At 44.2% G+C, this 21,679-nt stretch overlaps 1 protein-coding gene across 17 annotated transcripts in view; it reads right to left on the reverse strand.

Moving 5' to 3' along the window:
• PPFIBP1 (PPFIA binding protein 1) overlaps positions 1–21,679 on the reverse strand; it is a 112,230-nt gene that overhangs the window by 66,280 nt on the left and 24,271 nt on the right. For 16 of the 17 annotated variants that reach the window (XM_057427675.1, XM_057427648.1, XM_057427612.1 and 13 more), the window contains exon 2: positions 13,249–13,324. The gene's annotated coding sequence lies outside the window, so the exon portion shown is untranslated. Of the gene's footprint in view, positions 1–11,393; positions 11,411–13,248; positions 13,325–21,679 lie in introns of those variants that run through there. The other variant, XM_057427602.1, reaches the window with a different exon arrangement.

The raw sequence follows: 21,679 nt of genomic DNA on the forward strand, positions 1-21,679 counted from the left end.
AGTGTGATGTGCTGTATTTTACAAACTGCAAGACCTGAATCAGTACTGCCAGCTAATTAAAAACCTTCAAAAAAGTAATTCCCCATGTTGCATTATTGTGTCTAAACCTGAGCGACTTAGGAAAATAACAGGAACAAGATAACTACTTAAATGGCATCCCATTTTTCTAACCCAAGCCTCAGTTATCAATGAAATGATTGATGATCAGTCACACTTCTGACATAACTGCGTGACTTTCAAAGCTTCAGCAAGCCTACTTTAATGTTACTCAGGCAAAATTTGCTTATGATTTATAGAAAAAATTTTGTTTAAGTAGAAGATACCTTAACTTGCTGTTGCCATACTGCAATACCAGCTCTGTCCTCAGTGCTGAAGATCATTCCCAGTTTTGGACACTCTCTTCCAACTCAGCACAACCCAGGACACACCCCAGGCCAAATCCTGCCTCTTGTGTTGATGCTGCAGGAGGCCCTGGCTGTGGCAGTGGTCTCACTGGGAAAGACACTACCAGCTTTTGGGGGGGCGAGGTGGGGTTTCTTCACAAAGACTGAGTTTGGGCTCCCTTGCAGCTTAGAATTGGGCAGGACTAGACTGCTTATGCAGCTTACACTGCCCAACTACTGAACCAGGAAGAAAAAGAGCCAGAGGACACTCAGGTATCTGAAATAGGGGACCCATCAGTGGAAGGATAAGGTCAATATTGAAGAGGTTGACCTTCCATAGAGGGAAGTAATTCAGCACGAGTGTGTACTTGGCACGTAAGAGGCAGGTCTAGGTAAGGTACCTAGGTCATCCCCGACACCATGTGCTTCAAGGGCAGCCCGCTGAGTAAATAGGTAGGAAAGCCATCCTGATCTGACCATGTGCCTGGGAGCCTTGGGAGGAGACATTCAGCACTGACCCCACAGTGAGTGACCAGCAAAGGGGCTTGTGCCCAGAAAGCAGTGCTCCAGCTACAAGGGCTGCTCTGGAGGCTTGCAGGAGGAAGGAGGGAAACCAACAAATCCTGGGACAGAGAATTTCTTCAGGTCTGAAACCAATTGTGAGAAGCCACGGCCAAACAGCCACAATACTCCTTCCAGCCAGAGGAAACATCTCTGGCTGCAGGTGAGTTCCCACACCAGAGGCACTCCTCAGGATATACTTGGCAGTGCTTCTGGTTGCTGAGACCACCTGCTCTGTACTCACAAGCCACCTCACACTGCAGCAGCCTGCAGGCCCAAGGCTCTCCTGGTACTACAGTAGTGTGGCCCACGGCAGGAAACTTCCAGCTTAGGTGGGGAGAGCAATCTTGAACATCTACACAGCAGTCTGCCAACAATAAGGGTAGGTCTATGCTCTGAAAAATACATTATTTTCCTAATTCCAGCTGCCAATCTCAAGAGAGCTAACCTGACTGAAGAAAGACATAAAGATGAAGTAAATTGGGTATTAAATCAAAAGAAACTGCTTAGCTAAACCAGTCGCTCTGAAGAGCTTAGGTTACAAGTTGCTCACCTGAGTTGAGACTCCTGTTACTCTCGTATTCATGGCTATTTTTAACATGTACAGCCTGCCTGAGTAGAGCACATGTTCATTTACCTGTGCAAAATTCTCACCAGTGGGAACTTCTTACTCATGGGAAAGCAGGGAGAAAGACACACTCCACGTGGAAACAGCATCCAGGAATCTCAAGCACAGTTCCACACTGCTACTAAGGCCACACTTAAGTGTGGATGGATATCCAATCTGTGACTGAGCAATCATTATCTCATGAGAATGAGACATAATCAATGCTATACCTGTCTGCAGATCCCAAGCAATTCATCTTCAAATCATTTAGAACTGGGCAAAGTATGGGCAAGACGTGAATCAAGTGCTATTTCCCACTAACACATTGAAAATAATACAGTGCTCTTCCAAAGAAAGAAAGTATCAAGTAATTAACAATAGACACACACCCCCAGCACTGCACACATGCCAAAATACACATGGCATCACAAGGATGTCTCCAGTATCTTTGTAACAGCAGCGGGTTCCTTGGAGGTTCTCTTGTCCAAGATCTGTGACCCAGCCTGTTGCTCCTTTGCTTGCAAGACCTGACAAGATCCCAAGAAGTTGATGTGGCTGTAGGCCAGCAACCCTGTGCTGTACTGTGCTCCAAAGAGCCATATGCAAATGCCTAATGAGGGTAACATGACTAAACATGTTTTGTATCCTGTTGTAATGCCAGCAAGACTCCAGATTTCTTCTAGATAATACAGGAGATAGCAACACAGCCACATCTCCGTGCTCCATGGTGTGGGTCACAGTTTTCACTACAGCTGTCATAATACACTGTAAATTATAGACAACACACACCCTTAAGAATGCAAACCTCAGAACTGTCTATATCTTTTGCAGTAGCAGAAATTAACAGATGTTGACAACTAATCAGATAGTAAAAGCATTAAAGGAGACAGACACAGTCTACTACTACTATTTGTTGTGTTTATACATGGTTTCTTGCCATAATAACTGACTACACTAATAGTTTCTTCTGATGTAGCAATCTAGCTGGGCTTCTCCTTCCCGTCCTCCCAGCATGCAGTTATTTCAGTTGCTCAAAGCACTGCTGCCCCCACCTATAGTGACTGGTGATCATCACTGGCTGACAACACTGCTGAACACAGAAGCATGCCTTAAATACCACACCCAGGCACCAAGAAACCCCTTGGCACCACACATCTGATCCAAATGAGAGATTGCAGCAACTATCCACAGCACATGATACCCCATTCCTGCTGGTCTGTGCACACCACTCCTTCTCTGCCCAGAGCACTGCAGCACAGATGACAGAGGTCTCCTGAACAGGAGCACAGCTGCAAGCAGGTCCCTAAATGAAACAATGAGATAAGCTATAAAGGAGCAGGAACATGCAAGTGAAGTCAAGGCTAGCTACTCTAGATACTCACAGGATGCAAAGGTGTCAAACAGTGTCCAAAACTGCAAGGGAAGCAATGAACAGCAAGCAACCAGAAACAGAGGGGAAAGGAAGGGGAAGGCAGTCATAATGGAAATTGGGGCCAAGGCCTTGGATGGAAAAACACCAAACCCACAAAGCCCTGAGAACACTTGCAAGCTGGCAATTGCAGATTGCATTTGCTCCCTTGCCAGACTATTTTGGGGCTGAAACACTGACAGCCAACAAGGGTCTCCGGCAGATAGCAAAGATGTGGCAGAGTGGCAGCCCTTACCTATCGGATTTTCATCTCATGTGGGGAGCTGGCAGCAGATACAAATGAGAGCACAGCCACTGTCAGCTCAGTATGGGTTTTCCCAGCACCTGATGGGATGCACAACCCTATTTTCTGTCTGTACACAGACAGAGCTGGCTGTTCACTGCCTAGACGGCAGACCCACCACAGCTGCTTTACTGCCTGGTGGGGCTTAGGCAGAATGACATACAGGGCACATCAAGTCTTGACTGATGGGCATCAGGCCAACCAGGCAAACTGCCCCTGGCACTGAGCTTTGTGAGTATAGCCAGGACTGATTGCCCAGTCCCACAGCAGAGTTGAACTTTCCAAATATTTTGAACAGCTCCTTATCAGCAAAATGTCTTCACAGCAGCTCAGCATTTCAGAGTGTTTATAATCTGGTCCCCTTAAACTCGATCAATAATCTAGCTGAACCACAGCCTGAAATAGAGGCAGTCTCTATGTCAGCACAGGATCTTTTCAGCAAGACCCACCCAGGCTGAGATCAGCAAGTTGTGTAAGCCCACATTTGACAAGCATGCTCCTTAAGGCCACTGAAGTCAACAGGTAGAACACTGGCTTCCTGTTTCATAAGTGATCAAAACAGGACCTCAAAATACAGACCCTGACAGCTTTGTGTAACTTGTGGGTGCTTTCAGTAGTATCAGGTCTGTGGTAATAAAGTTCACAGTAAAATAGCAGCTCTCCTCACCTTGACTGACTTCAGTCCATCAGCTGCCAGACATTACCTCTGCCACAAACCAAACATGAGTAAGTCTCCACACACACCCTGATCATTGTGGCTTCAATCTTCTTTCCTTCTTCACTTAGGGGCATTACTGGAGCACAGCTACAGTGGTGAGGTGAGGGGGTGTTTGGGTCCAAAGGAAAAACCAAAGGTACAAAACTCAAATCTGCAACAAAGACATATTCTCTTCCAATATGGATCTTGCTCTAGATCACTCTGGTTCAGTGATGTGAAGTGCCATCACACAAAAAAGCAACTTCTTGATGAAGATATTTCTAGGTGATATTTTCTTCAGGTTACACAGAACCACTGTGACCAATCGACTCCATATAGAAAACAAAACAAAAAATGAATCAGGGCAAACAAAGGCTGCTCTATCATATGAGAGAGCTCACATGGTGGGAGTTCAGGCTGTGACTGCAGAAAGGAATGAGTCAGGCAAAGCTTCCACTGAAGTGCCTGGGTGTCTGGGAGGAAGCTGACCCACCTCGCCAGCACACAGACAGCAACTCCGCCAAAAGTTAACAGCCTTTGCCACTCATGGCAAGGAGCAAAATGCTGGCTACTCAGTTGTCAACCTGCAGGGCACACAGCCGGCAATATTAGTTTCCTTAGTTTACCAGGTACTGATTAACTATTGATGCCTATATGATTATTAGTTTCATTGTGGTTAAGAACAGATGCTAAGGGCATGAGAAAAGGAACCTGCAGGCATCAGAATATTGGCTTGGTTAAACAAGGAAGATGTTTCAGATATCTGAGCTCTTGGATGACACTTACCTGCCATAGAAAGGATGATTCTGCTCCCAAAATGCACATCTTGTCCTCACCAGTGCTACTCACTGTAGGTCTCTGAGGAACTACTTCATCTCTCTCAAACCAGGGGTTTAGTACTGGGGGATAAGCTAAGTCCCTACTGCTTTGCTTACTCAAATCACTGCGCACTGATCTGCTCAGGGGGAGGAAAATGAAAGAAGGGTGCTTGCTAACCTACCACCTCGTTGCACACCTCAGCAGACATACATCAGAGGAGAATCAGGCCTTCAGGAAACTAACAAACAAACAAAGATAGGAGAAAGTACGGCAATCATTGTGCTATCCTAATGAAACTGCCTGAACTCTCTAGTCTCACCATTAAACACTAGATGATTCAATTCAATTTGATCTTTTCTCATAAGGCAGGACTACTTCCTTTCCTCCTTTCTTACAGTAACTCAGATTTGTCTATGTCCTATTTTTGGTATCTAAATTAAGAATATTGCTCATAACAGGATTATATGGCATTTATTCTGGAGAGTAAGATACTGATACAGCTAAAAATTCAGTATAAACACCGCGTGGATGTAAGCCATGACATTTATATACCAGTTTAATAAGCACTAAGAGGAATTTCTGATGTAGGGCACATGATACTCCCTTCATTTCAAAGGCAATTATTTTAATACCATGATTTAAAAGTGTGATGAGTCCTTGAAAACACTTGCAGACAGACAGCTTTATCAAAAAAAGCTTCCAAATCCTGAAAGGACAATTTCAGGTGCATCTCCGGTTTCAAGATAAGAGAACATGTGGGAGTGAGCGTATGGGCTGGCCAGCAGATAAGCAGGCTGAGAGAAACATCAATTTTATGCAGTATGGATCTGAGCCTCAGACAAACTGAAAGGCTCAGGAAGATTCAACACAGTGCTCCTGCTTCAGCCCATCCCCAGTTGTAACCAGCACCATTTGTACTGCCCTTGCTGCCAGGAGAGTCTGCATCCCCAGTCCCTGCTCCCAGCAGGTTTCTGGAGCGGTCTTGCTGCCAAGAGTGGCCCTTGCTTTTCACCTGGAAGCTACTGCTCTGTTAACTTCAGAGAGCTGGCTTATAGCTTTAATCAAAAAAGAGAACACAGCCAGGCTCCCTGGTTATCACTTGTCAAACCTTTTCAGCATCAACTCAGCCTTTCAAAAACAAGAGAAGCAAAGAACTGGCCAATTTGTTGCAAGGACAGCTGGAAAGATGGTTTTCCGTTCAAGACCTTAAAAGTCTCCAGCACTTTCTAACAGCAGTTTGATGCCCCAGGCAAAAAAAGAATGCCTCTTCCATGCCCCTTTGAGCAAGAGCCATCCACAGACCTGGGCCATCACCTTGAAGCCCCAGCCAGTCCCAAGGGAAGGCATGTGCCTGCTGGCATCCTACACACCCCATGGCACAACACACTTTCCTCCTAAACCATCAGTTGAGGTTGCTTCCCTTGAATGTCAATTCATACTGCTTAATTTTGCAATCAAAGATTATCACCTGTCTTGCTAATCCTAGCATTTTCCCAAATCCACCCCAAATCCCAGAGTCATGTATGTCATAAACATACTACGCTAAGCAAAACTATAAAAAAGGGGGAAACAAGAAGTCCAAGGTTTACATGAGGGTGTTGGGACATGGGCAGTTGGGCAGGCAGGTTTAAAGTGGAGGTTGCAAATTTAAGATCTTAAAAGTCAAAAAATACTCTGTATTCCCTCATGTTATTTCAGAATAGAGTTTCTTAGTTAAACTAATATAACTGCAGAGGTCAGTAATCAAGTTCACTATGGGGAACTGTATTGGCTCAGGTACCCACCACAGTACCTGCCCTCCACTCTGGCTGTGATCAGCTTTCTGCTGCCATCTCCCATTTCTTTCTTTCCATTCAAGCTGATGTCCCTTCTCCTACCACTCTCTTCCTTCTCCTGATACTCTCCCAGTCTCCTGAGTGCCCATGATGTTCATGATCCGTCTGTAATACATGACAGCTTCTCCCTCATCTTTGTTACTTGCAAAGAGCTAGGAGGAAGCATGAAAAAAAAACAACCCAACAACCAAATCCCAAACAACTCTGCCCCCAGCTCTTGTGCATAGCACAGCCGCAGCAAGGCAACAGCAGGAGAAGCCCTCTTCAGCCCCACAATTATTCTGTTGGACTTCGGGGCAATGGTGCCCTGCAGAGCTGCTGCCATGTGGGGCCAGATGCAGCATCCAACTCTCAAGGCTCTGCTGAGCAGAAGAGCACACAATTCTTCTCACAGCTGAGAAGTTACCTGAATTTTGGTGAATTTGCACAGGAGGGGGGGGGGGGAGGAGAACGAAGAAGTACATAGTTCCCTACATAGTAGCTCCCTCCCTCTCTTTAATTTCAAATACCAAAGTAACACGCAGTGATACTGAAGTATCTCAAAAAAAATTCCTTGGTAAGGGTATCAGTGTGATCTGAGCAACTTGCCCTGAACACATTCTTGGAAGCTCTCACCAGTTTTGGATACAAGACCTCAAAATATTACAAAACCCAAATTAAAACCAAAAAAAATCACCACAACAAAACAGCCCAAGGCAAACACACAGGTCATCACATGCTGAGCTGCTGAGGTTTCTTCTGAAATCAAAGCCTAGTAAGAAAGTTGTCAGATGACAGAGACACAAAGACCCCAGCACAAGTGCTTGCTCCCTGCAAGTAAAGCATGAAAGCCTGCATACCAACTGCTCTGCACCTACTGCTGCAAAGCCTGGGTCCCAACCCAGCCCTGAGGATTCCCCAAGCCCAGAAACGGAAAACCATCCAGACTGATGAAAAGCCACATTCAGCTCCTCAGAAAGTCAGCTGACAAGTAATCAGCAATTTGGGTATCACGAGAAACACTGGATGAAATCAGAGCACTGTGAGCATGCTGTGGCTCAGGATAGATCTGCTCAACACTGTAAAGGAGGACATACAAATAAGGTATCAGCTACACAGGGACTTGAAGAAAAAATACTGTCTAGGATGCCTTGGTGCTGCTGCCCATCACTGAAGGTCTCATCTAAGGCCTCAGGATATCTGTCCCACCCATCAGAAACAGAAAACTAAATATAATCTTGGAATTAAATCTTGACCCCCCCCTAAAAAAGGCTCAGCAAAGTTTTACATCCCCAGATAGAGAGCATAGCTGCAGAAAGCTGCTCTCTCCACTGCTTTCACCAGCAGGGCATGCCCAGAATAAAGCTGTGTTAAATCATGTAGATATTAGCCAGAAGTTTTACCAAACAAGGCACCTGAAGCCAGGCAGAAGGTGGCCAGGGAAACTCTGAGAACCTGTGGAGAAGCCGCCATGGGATTTTGCAAAGAAAGATGAAAAAATTCTTTGTGCAATTTCTGTGCTCCTCTGCACCAAGCCACTTCTCACCAAGAAGGTTATCTGTCCTCCCCAAGAGCACTGAACCATTCTAATGCTCCCCGGTGCTCCAAAGCACCGCTGTAAAAAGCCAGAAGTCCTGAAAAAATGAAGTTTTAACTAACTTTGAATAAGCAGTCAACAAAAGTGTTACCATGACCTCCTGTGTAACAGAAATCATAATCCCACAGTTCACTACTTACAGCACTCATTTTTTTCTACATGGCATGCAACACATTTGGGGGTCTTCTTAGCTAACTAAGCAACTGTAAATCAAGTCCTACAGCCTACAGCAGTTGTATAACATTATTCCTGTAAATGAAGTAATCCCAGACACCACCCTAAGCCAACAGCTTCCACTGCAGCCCATGAAGGGGAAAAAAAATAAATCCTAGCATGGCTTGCGGTAGATGAGACGAGGACTCGTTTCTATATATGCCATGTGTTAACACAGTCCCCACTTAGGATGGCTCAATTTTCCCATCTCAGTCTCAGATGGAAAACAAGATGGGGAAAAAATATTTCACATACTACAGAAAAGGCTTCCCCTGCTTCTGGTTCAAGAGGGAAGAGGAGGGAAGGAGCAGAAGTGACACCCTCCCCTCCCCAACAACCCTAATCCAATTCACACACTGTTTTGCCTTTATAAACTCCAGACAATTCCTCGCATACCTCCAACCACACACTAAGAAGTGACAATCACATCAGTGAAGTTAGATGACACACTTAAAAACAAATACCAAAAACCCACCACCAGCAAACACATGTAACTAAATAGCTCACAAAGTTAGGCAAAATCGTTAAAGATAAACAGCTTCCCTTTTCCTCAATTTTTTTTTTCCTTTTCCTCTTCTGTAGTTTAAAAAGGAAAAATGTGCGGCGCTGTCACAGAATAGCAAAAGTCAAGAAGCTGGGAACTCAAGCTGATTTTCTTTCCCCTTTCGTGGTTTAAGGTCACTTGATTTCTCTTTCACTTTCCCCATCTGTAAAATAACAATGAGAAACTACTACACAATGTTATAGAAATTATTCAATTCATAGCCATATAGTTCTTTGAAGATGCAAACAAAGTGCCAAGCATTATTACTAGATGATGAAATGATATATTTTCTCCCCCAAGCTATATAGAGGAAAAAGAATGCCGCGCAAACAGCCAACTATATTCCTAATGAGATGCAATACTCAGAAAGTGGGACATCTTAAAAAAGATTAGACAATCTTCTTCCAGCTCACAAAGATAATTCCCAATACATAAACCTCACAGGATTATAAATGTAGAAAAGAAACATATAATTTGACAAGGTTTCTGCAGACAAAATAAGCTTGTTTAAATAAACAGAGGAAACGGCACATTCTCAGTCTTGGAAGAGAGCAAAAAGAATTTCTCAAAGAAGTAATAAAAGAAATGAAATGAGATTTCAAAGCTCTGTTTGGGATGAATTTATGTTTTCTGGATCTAAAACAACTGTCAGGACTGGGAAAGTCAATTAAATAAAAAGGACCGGATGGGAGGGAGGCAGGGAAATACAGTGTGCAACAGAGGTCACATGCTAGATAAACAGGGCAGTACGCTAACTATTTACACATAAATACAACTCCCTTTCTCTCTGCAGAGATTTACATATATTAGAGACACCATCAGTACTGTGGGTGAGTGTAATGTTAAGTTATATTACCCAAACCACATTACATAAAATGCAACAAGTGTAATAACATCCAGCTTTCTGCAAGCAGCAATACTGCCTCTCAGAAGGACGGGAGGAAAAAGCAACCCGAAAAACCCTGCCTCCTTCCACCCCCACCAGGGTGGCACTCTCCTTCCCCATCCCCTCCAGTCCAGGATCACTGCTCAGCTGACAGGCTTATACAGGACACGGGGTGTCATTCACACAAGAGAAATGTTAACTCGGAAATTAAAAAATAGATCAGTGGCTTTAACTCCTACCGAACCCAGCAGCAAATTAGATCAAAACTGACCTTTGACCAGCATCCCCATATCATTTAATGCCCTAATACCGCTCCAACAACACACTGGGCTATGACAGAGGGAGGTCTGGGCAAGGGGAAGGCATTACATTTCTTACAAGTAAGTAAGTTTACTTTGCACTGGACCATTTGCTGTGCAGCAGCCTCGGGTTAACACGTCAGCATGAAGGCAATACCCCTGCCCTACACACCCTGAAATTGTGGCCGTGTAGCCTGTGCTGTGCCTCACACCTGCCCCACTGCCATGCTCTGCTCCCAGGGCTCCTCTGCCCATGCCTGCCCTTGCGCACACAGTACAGCCCCTCTGCTACAGCAACCAGGCAGGAACAGGGCTAGGGATGGCCTGGGGAATCCTTGTGCCCCAGCCACAGGGAGCATTACAGCTCCCCTAAACATGGAGAGCAGACACAGGCTCTGGGGAATGTTTTAAATCGTCACTATTTTGAGTTCAGCACAACTATTAAAAGCCCAAGAAAAGCTGTGTGTGGGCTGGACTCTGCAGGACAAGTCAGCTAGTGCTAATAAAGGTAATATTGAGTACACAGAAATAGCCTTGTACTTCTTTCCTTCCCATATTCAACATGGCAAAAAACATCATCAAATACTAATCTCTGCTATTTGCACACAGGCACTGTAACAGGGTGGACTGGACATGTGCTATTTCAGTGCTGCATGGGCGCACCCTTATCTCAGTTCAGGACACTCAGACAACCTGCTGCCACCAAGCACAGACTTTAACTCAAGGCAGTCCCAAGAACTGGTGGAGAAGGTGAACATGTACCCAAAAATCCGCTAGGAAAGCAGCTGCCACAGGAAGTTACTACTGAATCTGGCTACACGGACATAGTTAAGTTTCTGTGTCTTCATGACACCACACTAAAGCATCTCTCTCCACTAAGGCTTGTTTTAAAAGTCTTATTTAGCTTTTCTGGGTTATTCATAAATCCTGCCTTACTGTGGTCCATGGTTGGACTGACAGCACACCATGTTTTTAACGCAGTGCTTGCTGGGGGGGGGACAATAGGATGGGAAACCGTGCTTCTACAGCTAAATAGAGGCAGCAGGCAAAGGCACAAAAACTCTACTGGAAACACACTCGTGTATTCTGTGTGGTGAAATTGAAGCTCAGACATCTGGGCTGAACTTGAGGCAACCCAATGAGAAAGCCCGTGCTCCTGGCTGAGAGAAACAGACAGCAGCCTGAAACACAGCCCACTGCTCCTGTAAGTGCTGAGTCAGGCACGGGAATTTCTTGCTATCCTGTTAGGAGAGGCTCTTACTTATTTGTTTAACAGAGAAAGCAAGCAGCAGTCAGAGAAATCAGCTCCAGCCTTCCAGACCAGTTGCTGAGGGCAACAGGCCTGACTCAAACAGCATGCCTCCAAATACCAGAAACATGCCACCGCTGGAGTTACCAGAATGGAGAAAGAAGAACTGAGCACCTGCTCCTAACAGCCTAGGATGGACATGGACACACATCCCTTTCCCTGAAGCAATAGCTCAAGTGACAGGGAAAACAAAGCAGATTTAGGTCCTAAAACTTCTGCTGCTCCTGAGGAGGGGAACCAGCACAGCATCTGGAGAGCAAAGAGGTAGAGAATTCAAGCACAGGCAAGACATTTACACAGTGATGCCAGCAGATCAAAAGTCTCCAAACACATCCAGCAGAGCATGGCAGCCAGCCAACATCGGACTTCTAATGATGCTTTTACAGCTATGACTGACTCAATTCAAGCTGGAGTGCAGGGCCAGCTGGAGTGCAATCCCTGCAACTGTGATAAGCAGCAATAAAACTGAAGAAATGTGACCAGGATGGGAGACAGTAGAGCATAACCACTTCTGGAGCCAGCAGACCTCTGATTAAATACCCAGGGAATAAAAGCGTTTGGCACTGGAGTTTAGGGTTCATGATAAACAAGGAGCAGCATCCACTTCTTTCCAGGTCCAGTGTGAGACCTTGAACAGTCTGTGAATCCCATGGAGGGCTCACACACAGCGATTTAGTGTGGGAAGGGCCAGAAATCCAAGAAGAGGCACCTCAAAGGCTATGGAGAGGGAAAGGGAGTAAAAGAAGGGAAATAATATTCCAAATTACACACCAGTCCTTGCACACCCTGTGCCAGCAGTGAGGCTAGGGATGCAGAACAGCACTAGGGAGCGGCAATGAAAAAGCCAGGAGAACCAAAGGATGCAGCATGCTAGTAGACAGCAAGTGGCTGTACTGAGTATGAAAGAGTCCAGCAGCATGAGTCAGCAGGGACCAGCAAGGAGCTGGGACCTCAGTGGTGGTGTTACAGGGTGAGCACCTCCCATCTGTGGGGTGGGTGCATGGCTGAAGTGCAGATGCAGCAATTTGACACAGCTCTCCAGATGAAATTTAGGATGCTAAAGCATGCTATATCATACTGCAATATCCAAACCAAAGTAGATGAGAGATAACCAGTCCTGAAACAAGACTGCCAGCTCTTACATGCACTAGGCTACTTGGATCAAATCAGTCTAGACTGAATGCAAAATGCTGCTCCTTGAAGTCACCTAAACCAGGTCATTTCCAAGGGCTAATGTAACTGATAAGTCTATCTTGCTGAATGTGTTTTCACATGAACTTGCCCTGGTAATCTGAAAGCTCTTTGCAGCTCCTCTGCATGTTGACACAGACCTGCTGAATCAGATTAACTGCACATGCCCAGCACAGCTGCATCACACAGGAATGGCAAGTCCAGTGGGCCTTGTGCTGGAGCACTGGTACTCCCTGAGCCCATCATATGCCACAGAACAGGTCCAACTGAAAGTTTTATCTCTTGGATAATCAAAATATACTTCATTACTCTGCCACAGCCCGTATGTGGACTTCAAATCCACCACCTTTAAAATGTGGAAAGCCTCCCTGAAACTAACCAGCAGCTCAGGCTGTGTTAAGTGATGGCTATCCTTTAAGATACCAAGTAAATGGATGTCTATACAAGCAGAAGCAACATGACATTCTTCTACAACTCCTGCTGGAAGCCACATACAGCATAATTTTAATGACATTTGAAATAAAAGCGTAAAGGAGCTGTTATGTAAGGTTTCAAGAAAAAAACAGCAGATGCGTAGACAATAGATATCAGTGATGTGGTGGGTTAGATTACTCACCCAGAGGAGCAGACTTAATCCTGATCTCCACTGTCACTCTTCAGCAAGTACCATTGATCCATATAAACTTCTGACACTAAAGAGAAAGAAATTAAGAAATGTAATTAATCACTAAAAAGTTTGAGGTGACTTAACAGTGATATCTTACAGAAGTTTATTGTCAAGTGACACCAGATACAGGAAGCACAGTGGATGACGTACATAACAGCATTAAAAAAGCCAATACCAAGAGATTCAAGGATGGCAACTGATGTACAATGAGGAAATGAGCTTGTTTATTCCAAATAATTCCCAGCAACATTATTTCTTGGTATTGGGTGGGCCTGTGCCTACCCTCCACATCCCCAGCTGATCACATCTGTATAACACAAAATGAAGATGGTGAACGATGCCTTGCAAGGCTTCCTTCTCACTATTGTGACTTCCAAAAAACCCAGTAGCACCCCATGTTGCTGAAGGTCTAGAGATCAGAGTTTAAAGTCAAGTCAGAGCAGCCCATAGTGCTGAACCAACCCTATAACTCATTCCCAACAGCTATTTCTGAGCCTCTTTACTATTTTAGTAAATCAAAGATGTTCTTTGTTACTGTGGTTTGACAGAAAGTTTTAGTCATGATACTCTCATCTACAGATCGTGGTCAAAATAAGAGCTATTTGGTGTGGGAAGCTAGACAAAACTGTTCCAGGAGAAGGCTCTGGATAAACTCTGAATTTGAAAAAGGGAAGTTTGGGAAATAAAGCCCAGACCAATAACAAAAAAACCTCCAAACCTAGGCAATTACATGAACTTCCATTAGAAGAGACTTAAGAGTAAGTCATATGTGACTACTCAGTGAAATACAGCTGGCAGAAGGATTGAAACAACGAGGAATGATTCAGTATAACCCACCTGAGACATTGCATCAGCATGCGGAGATGCTGCTCTCTGAACAAAAAATCACACCAAGAGCAAGAACAGACCTTGACAAATTGATACAAGCTCAGGACAAGCAAGCAACATGATCAGAAAACAGAGAAGATAAAAAAAAAACCAAAACATGCTGGTCTAAAGTGACACAGATAAAGTTGACTTTGAGCAACAAAGACCAATTGCAAATATCTGGAAGGTGTAAACTAGAACAGAGAGAATTCAGCCCGTGCATGATGGAGACAAGCACACACACACAAAAAAGGGGTCATTTTCAGGTCTAGATATGAAAAAGCTGTAATAGATGGTCTCAGGGCACATAAATGACTGGGTGGCTCATTGCTTCTCAGAGCAGTATTTAGACTAGACTGAACAAAAACACCAGGGGAAAAAACCTACACCAAACACAAATGACCGGGACATATGAGCTTGTGCAAGCAGACTCTTTGTCACAGGACTTGGGGCTTCAGGCTATTGCAACAGAACAATTATGTACTGAGCCCTGTGCAGCACAGGAAAAAAACATCTGTCAGATGGAAAAAGAGACAAAATGTGGTAGGGCAGGGAAAAAACAATATTTGAGGTTTCTATAAAGGGTACTGCAGAATGTCACGTATGAAATTACAATGATAGGGGAAAAGAAGATAGTTAACAGTGTTATTTTAGCCTGCTTAAAGTAATACCAAGCACTGAAATGGAAAACCTATAATTAGATAGAGCTTCTTCCCTTCATTACAAATATTTGACTCCACTGAACCAGGTGAGGCTCACAAATTGACAAGATCTTTGGGATTCCCATTGCCCAGAGTGCCCACAGGCAGCAGTCAGGCAGAGGGGAAGGAGATGTGGAGCACAGCGGCTGCAGGATTTTGACACAGCGCCCTGCTGTGTGGGGCCAGCTTGCTGTCATCGCTGCTCTGTCCCTCTTGACACCCACTTCAGCGGCGGTCAACAATCCTGCCCCACTTTCCTCATCCATCTTCTCCAGCACAGGGAAGTCCTGGCAGTTTTTCAGAATGAAGCTCCCACCCCACACTGCTGTGTCTGTCTCCCTCCATTGACACTGTCTTTAAGCACAGGAGAGTTATGCTCCTCATGAGCTCTGATAGCCAGTTGATTGTTCTTGCCAGCGTGGCATGCTGGCAGCACCACAGCTATTCACAAGCCTCTCTACCCTGACTATTTTGGTATATCAAAGATGTTCTTGTTACTGTGGTTTAACAGACAGTTTAGTCATTTCCTTCTCAACAGAGTCAGAGTTACACATGCACAGCCCACACCGCAGGCAAGCTGTATGGCCACTCGCTATCTAATGAAGAAGGGAACACTTGCATTCCTCAAAAGTGAACTAACTGCCTTTGACCCTACCTTGTGAGCTGTCATCACAAGGATACAGTTTGTTTCAAAGGCTGCTAGGGAAGCGGTCTACGTTTCCTGCCCCCTGCTTCCTTCCTTCCTCAAACTCAGTTTTTACTAATGAACTTCCTGTGCTGTTTTTGGCTGGGACAGAGTTAATTTTCCTCATAGTAGCTTGTATAGAGCTGTGTTTTGGGGTTGTGCTGGAAACAGTGTTGATAACGTTGGGATGTTTTAGTTACTGCTGAGCAGCGCTTACACTGTCAAGGCCTTTTCTCACCTCACCACTCAGTGAGTGGGCTGGGGTGCACAAAAACATGGGAGGGAACACAGCTGGGACAGCTGATCCCAACTGACCAAAAGGACATTCCATACCATATGGCATCATACTTCAGCATATAAAGCTGGGGGAAGGAGGAAAGGTGAGGACATTTGGAGTGATGGTGTTTGTCTTCCAAAGTAATCATTCTGTGTGATGGAGCCCTGCTTTCCTGGAGATGGCCGAACACCTGCCTGTCCATGGGAATTGATGAATGAATTCCTTGTTTTGCTTTGCTGGCGTGAGCAGCTTTTGCTTTACCTATTAAACTGCCTTTATCTCAATCCACAACTTTTCTTGCTTTTAGCCTTCTGACTCCCTTCCCCATCCCACAGATGGGAGTGAGCAAACAGCTGTGTGATGCTTAGCTGTTGGCTGGGCAACCACACCACTTCCCCAGAAAATCTCAGACTCTCTCTAACCCTAGAGACAAGGAAAATTCTCTTGCACGCCCTCACCTATAAAGACTCTTTTCATAAGTAATTTCTATAGGGCTGGCTGTGACGTTCACCCCAGTATTTCTCCTGTCTGAACAGGACACAGAGATCCAAGTGCTTTACCCTGCCAGCTGCATTAGGATGCCAGGAAGGCTGACAGCCCCTGAGGGAAGTCTGGAGGCTCAGGGATGCTGGGTGAAAACTGGGACTTGTTGGCACTTCTGGGAAAGGGTTGAGGTTTTCGGGTTTAGCTGGAAGGGTAAATTACCACCCATGAACGGCAACCAGGGCAACAGCTGCTCTTACTTCACACCCGATAAACGTGCCACAGAGCCTGAGCAGAGGGCAGGCGGGCACTTCTCCAGCTGAGTTCAATCCAAGTTCAATTTCAGTATCAAAGAAACAACCTCCCAGAAAACCACACTCGTGATCCAGAGCCCGTTTTTTGGAATGATCATTTAAGAAGTGTGAGGCCAGGCAAACTAGGTGAGATAAAAGTTAATCGGGGTTTCTGCTTTCATACAGAGAGCACTGCGAAGTATAGATAACCTCGGAGGAACCTTTCAAGTATCCCCAGGGAAAAAGAAAAAAAAGGTAGTTCAAGATAAACATAAAGACAGACAAAAGAAGGAGAGGTGCACAACATAAACATTTGTGTCCCTTCCAGACAATAACCTCTTAACCGGGATGAAAACACAAATACCAATCCCGCAACTTTGTATTTTCAGCAATGATATTTTACCTTGCCAGTCAAGGGTTTTCTACAATAGCCACCCATTTCTTTTTCCAATTCAAGAAGCAGCTTGCATGCAATTACATGGTGTAGGAATTTAAACAGGATACAATCCTGTGCCTAAAGACCTGAAAAATTCACATTGCACTGTGTTTTGTTTTCTGCATTTCTTTGCTTTGCTCCTGCTGGAAGCTTTGTTTCAGGAACATTTTTGGAAGAATGCAAAAGTTCTGCCTTGCCTAATCATATCTGACGAAGAAAAGAAGGGCTTCAAGTTACAAGATCTGAAAGAGCCCCTCCTCTCTATTTAAAGCTAAAAAGTGACTCTGCTACACGGGATCCAGAGCACAATTCAAATTACTCCTCCTTCCCACACACCTGCTTCATGTCTGCCTGTCTGTGTTTCAATTAAAAAGCTACTATGACATTCTTCCTACATGTTTTAAAGAAAATTCCACAGGCAATAGGACTCACAAAAGTTTGTATTTAAGTATCTTCCACCACCCCCTCTGATCCCAAAGCACTCCAGGAGCTAAGCCTCCTACACATGCATATGTCTGAATCAACTGATTGATTGACTGCTTGATTACCATGTTTTATAATCAGACCATTTACACGATGAGGACAAGTCATCTGGCAATGGACTTTGGACTTCCAGCACCAAGAAATCACACAGGAACAAGGGATCTGGGCAGAAGGGCTGTGGCTGCTGAGGACAGCATCAGCAAGCAATCAAAGCTCAGCCAGCCACAGGAACCAGCACAGAAGGTGGCGGCCACGGTTTCCCAGACAGGGAATGTTTCTTGAAATACATGGTGAAGGTCAAGACAAGCCACTCTGCCCTGCAATGGAAACACACACTGCGTGTAACACTGACCCCTCAAACCCAGCACAGCTGCCTCTCCAGGAAACATCTGACAACAGTTAGTGCTTACCCCACTGGTCAGCAGCTCTGCACACATCCTAACCTCCTAGCCCTTCACAGTGGGGAAGCAAAAGTCTCCATTTTCTCAATGTAGTATTGCTTGGATCTCATTTGACAGCCACCCCTTTCTGCAGCTTGACTGCCGGGAGAAAAGGTGGCAAGAAGCCTCCTCTGCTTACCCTCTGTCTGACACGTGCACAGCATGAGCAAGTGCTCAGCTTCTTCCTGGCACCCTTTACCTGCAGCCAAAACACCTCTTCCCAAAAGCCCAGACACACTTGCAGCAGCTTGGCCGAGCCATGGCTTCACAGGGGCTTCCACAGGTGCCCCCACACAGACACAGCTCCTCCTTGTCAAGACATTCACAGGCATTTCTGCAATCCCACTATTCAGCTTCCCCCAGACCTATATAAATTAGAAATTTTGCAGAACATTCAGTCTTTCCAATAGTAATAGATATTGGAGTAACACTATACTAATATCAACAATACTAATATAATAGTTGATGAATTTCCCCATGTTGGACACTTTTAAGGGTGCTGGGCCATCTAGTTTCGGTCACGCTTCGCCAAGAAAGGTCAGACCAGATGATTCTTGAAATCCCTTCCAACCTGGTAATCTCTGATTCTATGAACACCTAGCTCATCCTGGGCATTACAAAGCACCTGCATCAAGGTTACATTGAGAAGATTCTTGCTTGAGAAGCGTATTCGATGCTTATGAGCTCTGCCTTTAGTCTGTGTTAATAGGCCATTTTTCCTTTATTTTTTTTTCCTCTTTAAAGAATGAATCAATAGCTATCAGATAGAACCTGACTCAAAAATTTATGAAGGAAGATTAATAACATGTACATTTCCAAGGAATTCACCAGTGCAAGCTTATCATGTCCAGTTAACCTGCCTTTGAAAGGTGGGTGGAGGATTTAAAATCAAGAAGCAAAGCAATGAAGAAACACTCATAGTTTGAATGATTTGAGGAGCTAATGGTTTTCCATGGAAAAAAGTCATCAATACATGTCTTATTTTGGTACACTATATGGTACAATTTTTTGTAAAGGCCTTTAGGCAAAAGCTGGTTTGAACCTCAACAGAAGTAATCAGGGCTACAGCTTGAGTAATTTCCCCATGTTTGTATACATCACCTGTCCACACCAAGTATCACCCACCAACACACAATCTCTCTTACATTTAAATCACTCTGTCCCTGGATACATTTTTCAGCTGCTGCAAAACACATAACGGGTCTCTTATTTACGATGGGACAGGGTAGCTGCACCTAGACAAACACATAAACCACAGATGCTGTAGACCTTATCTTCATTTTTCTACAAGGCTGTATACCTCTTGACACAGACAAAAAACACACAGCATCCACATGAACAAACCAGTCTCGTTTTGGATATTACTACAGCCATAGCTGAAACCTGAAACGGTACTTGTCCATCTTCAACGTGCCAGACTTGATCTTAAAAAACAAGTTTCAATCCAAAACCAAGGGGTCTGGCACACAGAGAAACCAAAGTGAAAACTAAAGAGACCTAAACAAAATAAACCACATAATTAACTCCAGTGACCCAAGCTGCTGCTATCTCATGCAACAACATTTTCTATCACAAAACAGTACATTTGAACAATGTGCAAGCAAAAATGTCACTGAATCAAAATACTAGCATTGGAGGATACAAACAACAAAGCCAATTGCCACAGCAAAGAAACACTTTCTGGAAGTATAATAAAATACTATAAATAATCTACTGAGTCAGAGAATAACACCAGACACGCCATGTAATGCAGTACTTGCAAGACCAGCAGCAAGAACAAACTGCACAAGGTTTAAACAAAAGCTTTCAAACCACCAACTTATCAGATTTTAAGTGAAACTAGACATGATTTATACAAGGAAAAAATTTATGACTAATCTATAACTAATTTTATACTAATCTCCAAGTCCATCTCTAAATCTGAGCACCACTCTGTGCAATTCCTGTCAGCTAGTGCTTGGTTTTAATTCTACATGCCAAAGCAACAGGTTATGTGGTTTGTCATCTGTGAAAATGCAGACGACAGTTGACAGTAGATGTAGAAGTGACTGGAAGATATGGAAGATTATTTGATGAACTTAACTGCAGATCTCACATGCAGTGCCCATGTTATGGAAACAGTGTGGTAAGATGCAATCAGATATGAGAGAATTCAATCTCCTGAAAGACATTTTCCACAGTATGAATTTCGTACCACCAAAGACTGGCTTTGTCAGTATTCTGCCTCCTTCATAGATATGTCAAGTTTGCTGACACCAAGGTGACTAAAGCCATTGATCCTGTTCATCACACAGCAATCTGGTGTATGGAGGGTGGATAGCTATCTTCAGGCACCACTTCTGTCCTTGTGCAAATACCAATCAACCAGCTTGTCTCTCAAGCAGCCCTCTTTCTGGAAGCCAAGAGGCTTCAAGAGTTTCATTAGAGGAGACTGCTTTTTAGGGTGAGACAATCACAATGGGCTGTAACACTGCTACCACTAAACTAACACGAAAAGATAATGAAAGTGTTTTCTCTCTGACAGGCACCAGTTCGGTCTTATTCTTTTACATATGCAAAAGAGCCAAGAAAAGCCTCCTTGTGCCTCTTGGAGGTTTATGGGACACCTTCAAACCTGGCATGTCCATCAAGTGCCAAAAGGCACTGCTCTGGTGTTCATCTTCTTAATTTGACCGGTGTTGCCACATACTGGTTTCTGTCTTCCTTCCCAACTCTACTAGTAAAAACCACAAGACATTCCTTAACAAAAATGGATCCAGCTCACACACAAGGCTTGCCATAACATTTTCCAGGAAAATGCCTGCTCTTCAATTAGCCTGAATTGTTATGGGCATCCTTCACTTTGAAGTTCAGTCAGAATAATACCCTGCCATTTCTAGAAGGAACTTAAATAGCTCCAACAGCACAGACTTACAAAATTGTGTCAGCGAGGCAAATCATCTAAATTCTGTGTTTCCAGAGCTGAGAAGTGAGGTGGAAGCTATGCAAACAGCAAAACCCGAAAGCAGTTACCAGGAAAAGAAACAAAATAAGATCTTGTTGTTGTTAAGAAGAGGCAGCCAACAGATTTGAGTTGAAACCCCTAGAAATTAGGATCAACATAACTACATGCTTTGTCAACTTCACACGTTTTATACATTTATTTTTCTATTTCTCCAAGCAGACACTTCAGTTGTTTCAACCCTTTTAAGTTGCTCATATGCTAATATACATGCACACAACAGGATTCAGCTGTTGTGTTTTCATATGCACTGCAAATAATCCTAAAAATACCACTTCTACTAATCACATTGTTCCACACAGTTTGAAAGCACATGATTGCAGAATAAAACCCTCACCAACACATTTCCGGCCTGAATTCTAACGGAAATGAAGCTTATGTGATAGTGTTGTTTGTCAATCCTCGCCCTATTAAATTTTCAACTCGCTAGTCAATTTTCACCACATCTGGCAGAAGGCAAAGAGATCTGAATAGGTGTCACATTCTTTGGGAGAAATTGTTATGTATGTAGAGGAGACACATCCAAATTAACCTCACACAGAACTGAACTGCTGCAAGAACTCAACAATCCCCTGCTTTCAACAATCTATCAGCATCTGCACGTGGGCACTCAGAGCACATTATCAGTTCCTGTGTGGCCAACGTAAGAGACATTGGAGAGAAAGCACAGACCAAGCCAAAAAGGAGGGAGAAGATGATCTGGAAATAAGGGAC

The sequence above is a fragment of the Pezoporus wallicus genome, unplaced genomic scaffold (assembly GCF_028554395.1).
Source record: "Pezoporus wallicus isolate ANWC-B61680 ecotype Strahan unplaced genomic scaffold, APGP_CSIRO_Pwel_v1 scaffold_3294, whole genome shotgun sequence".
Lineage (NCBI taxonomy): Eukaryota > Metazoa > Chordata > Aves > Psittaciformes > Psittacidae > Pezoporus > Pezoporus wallicus.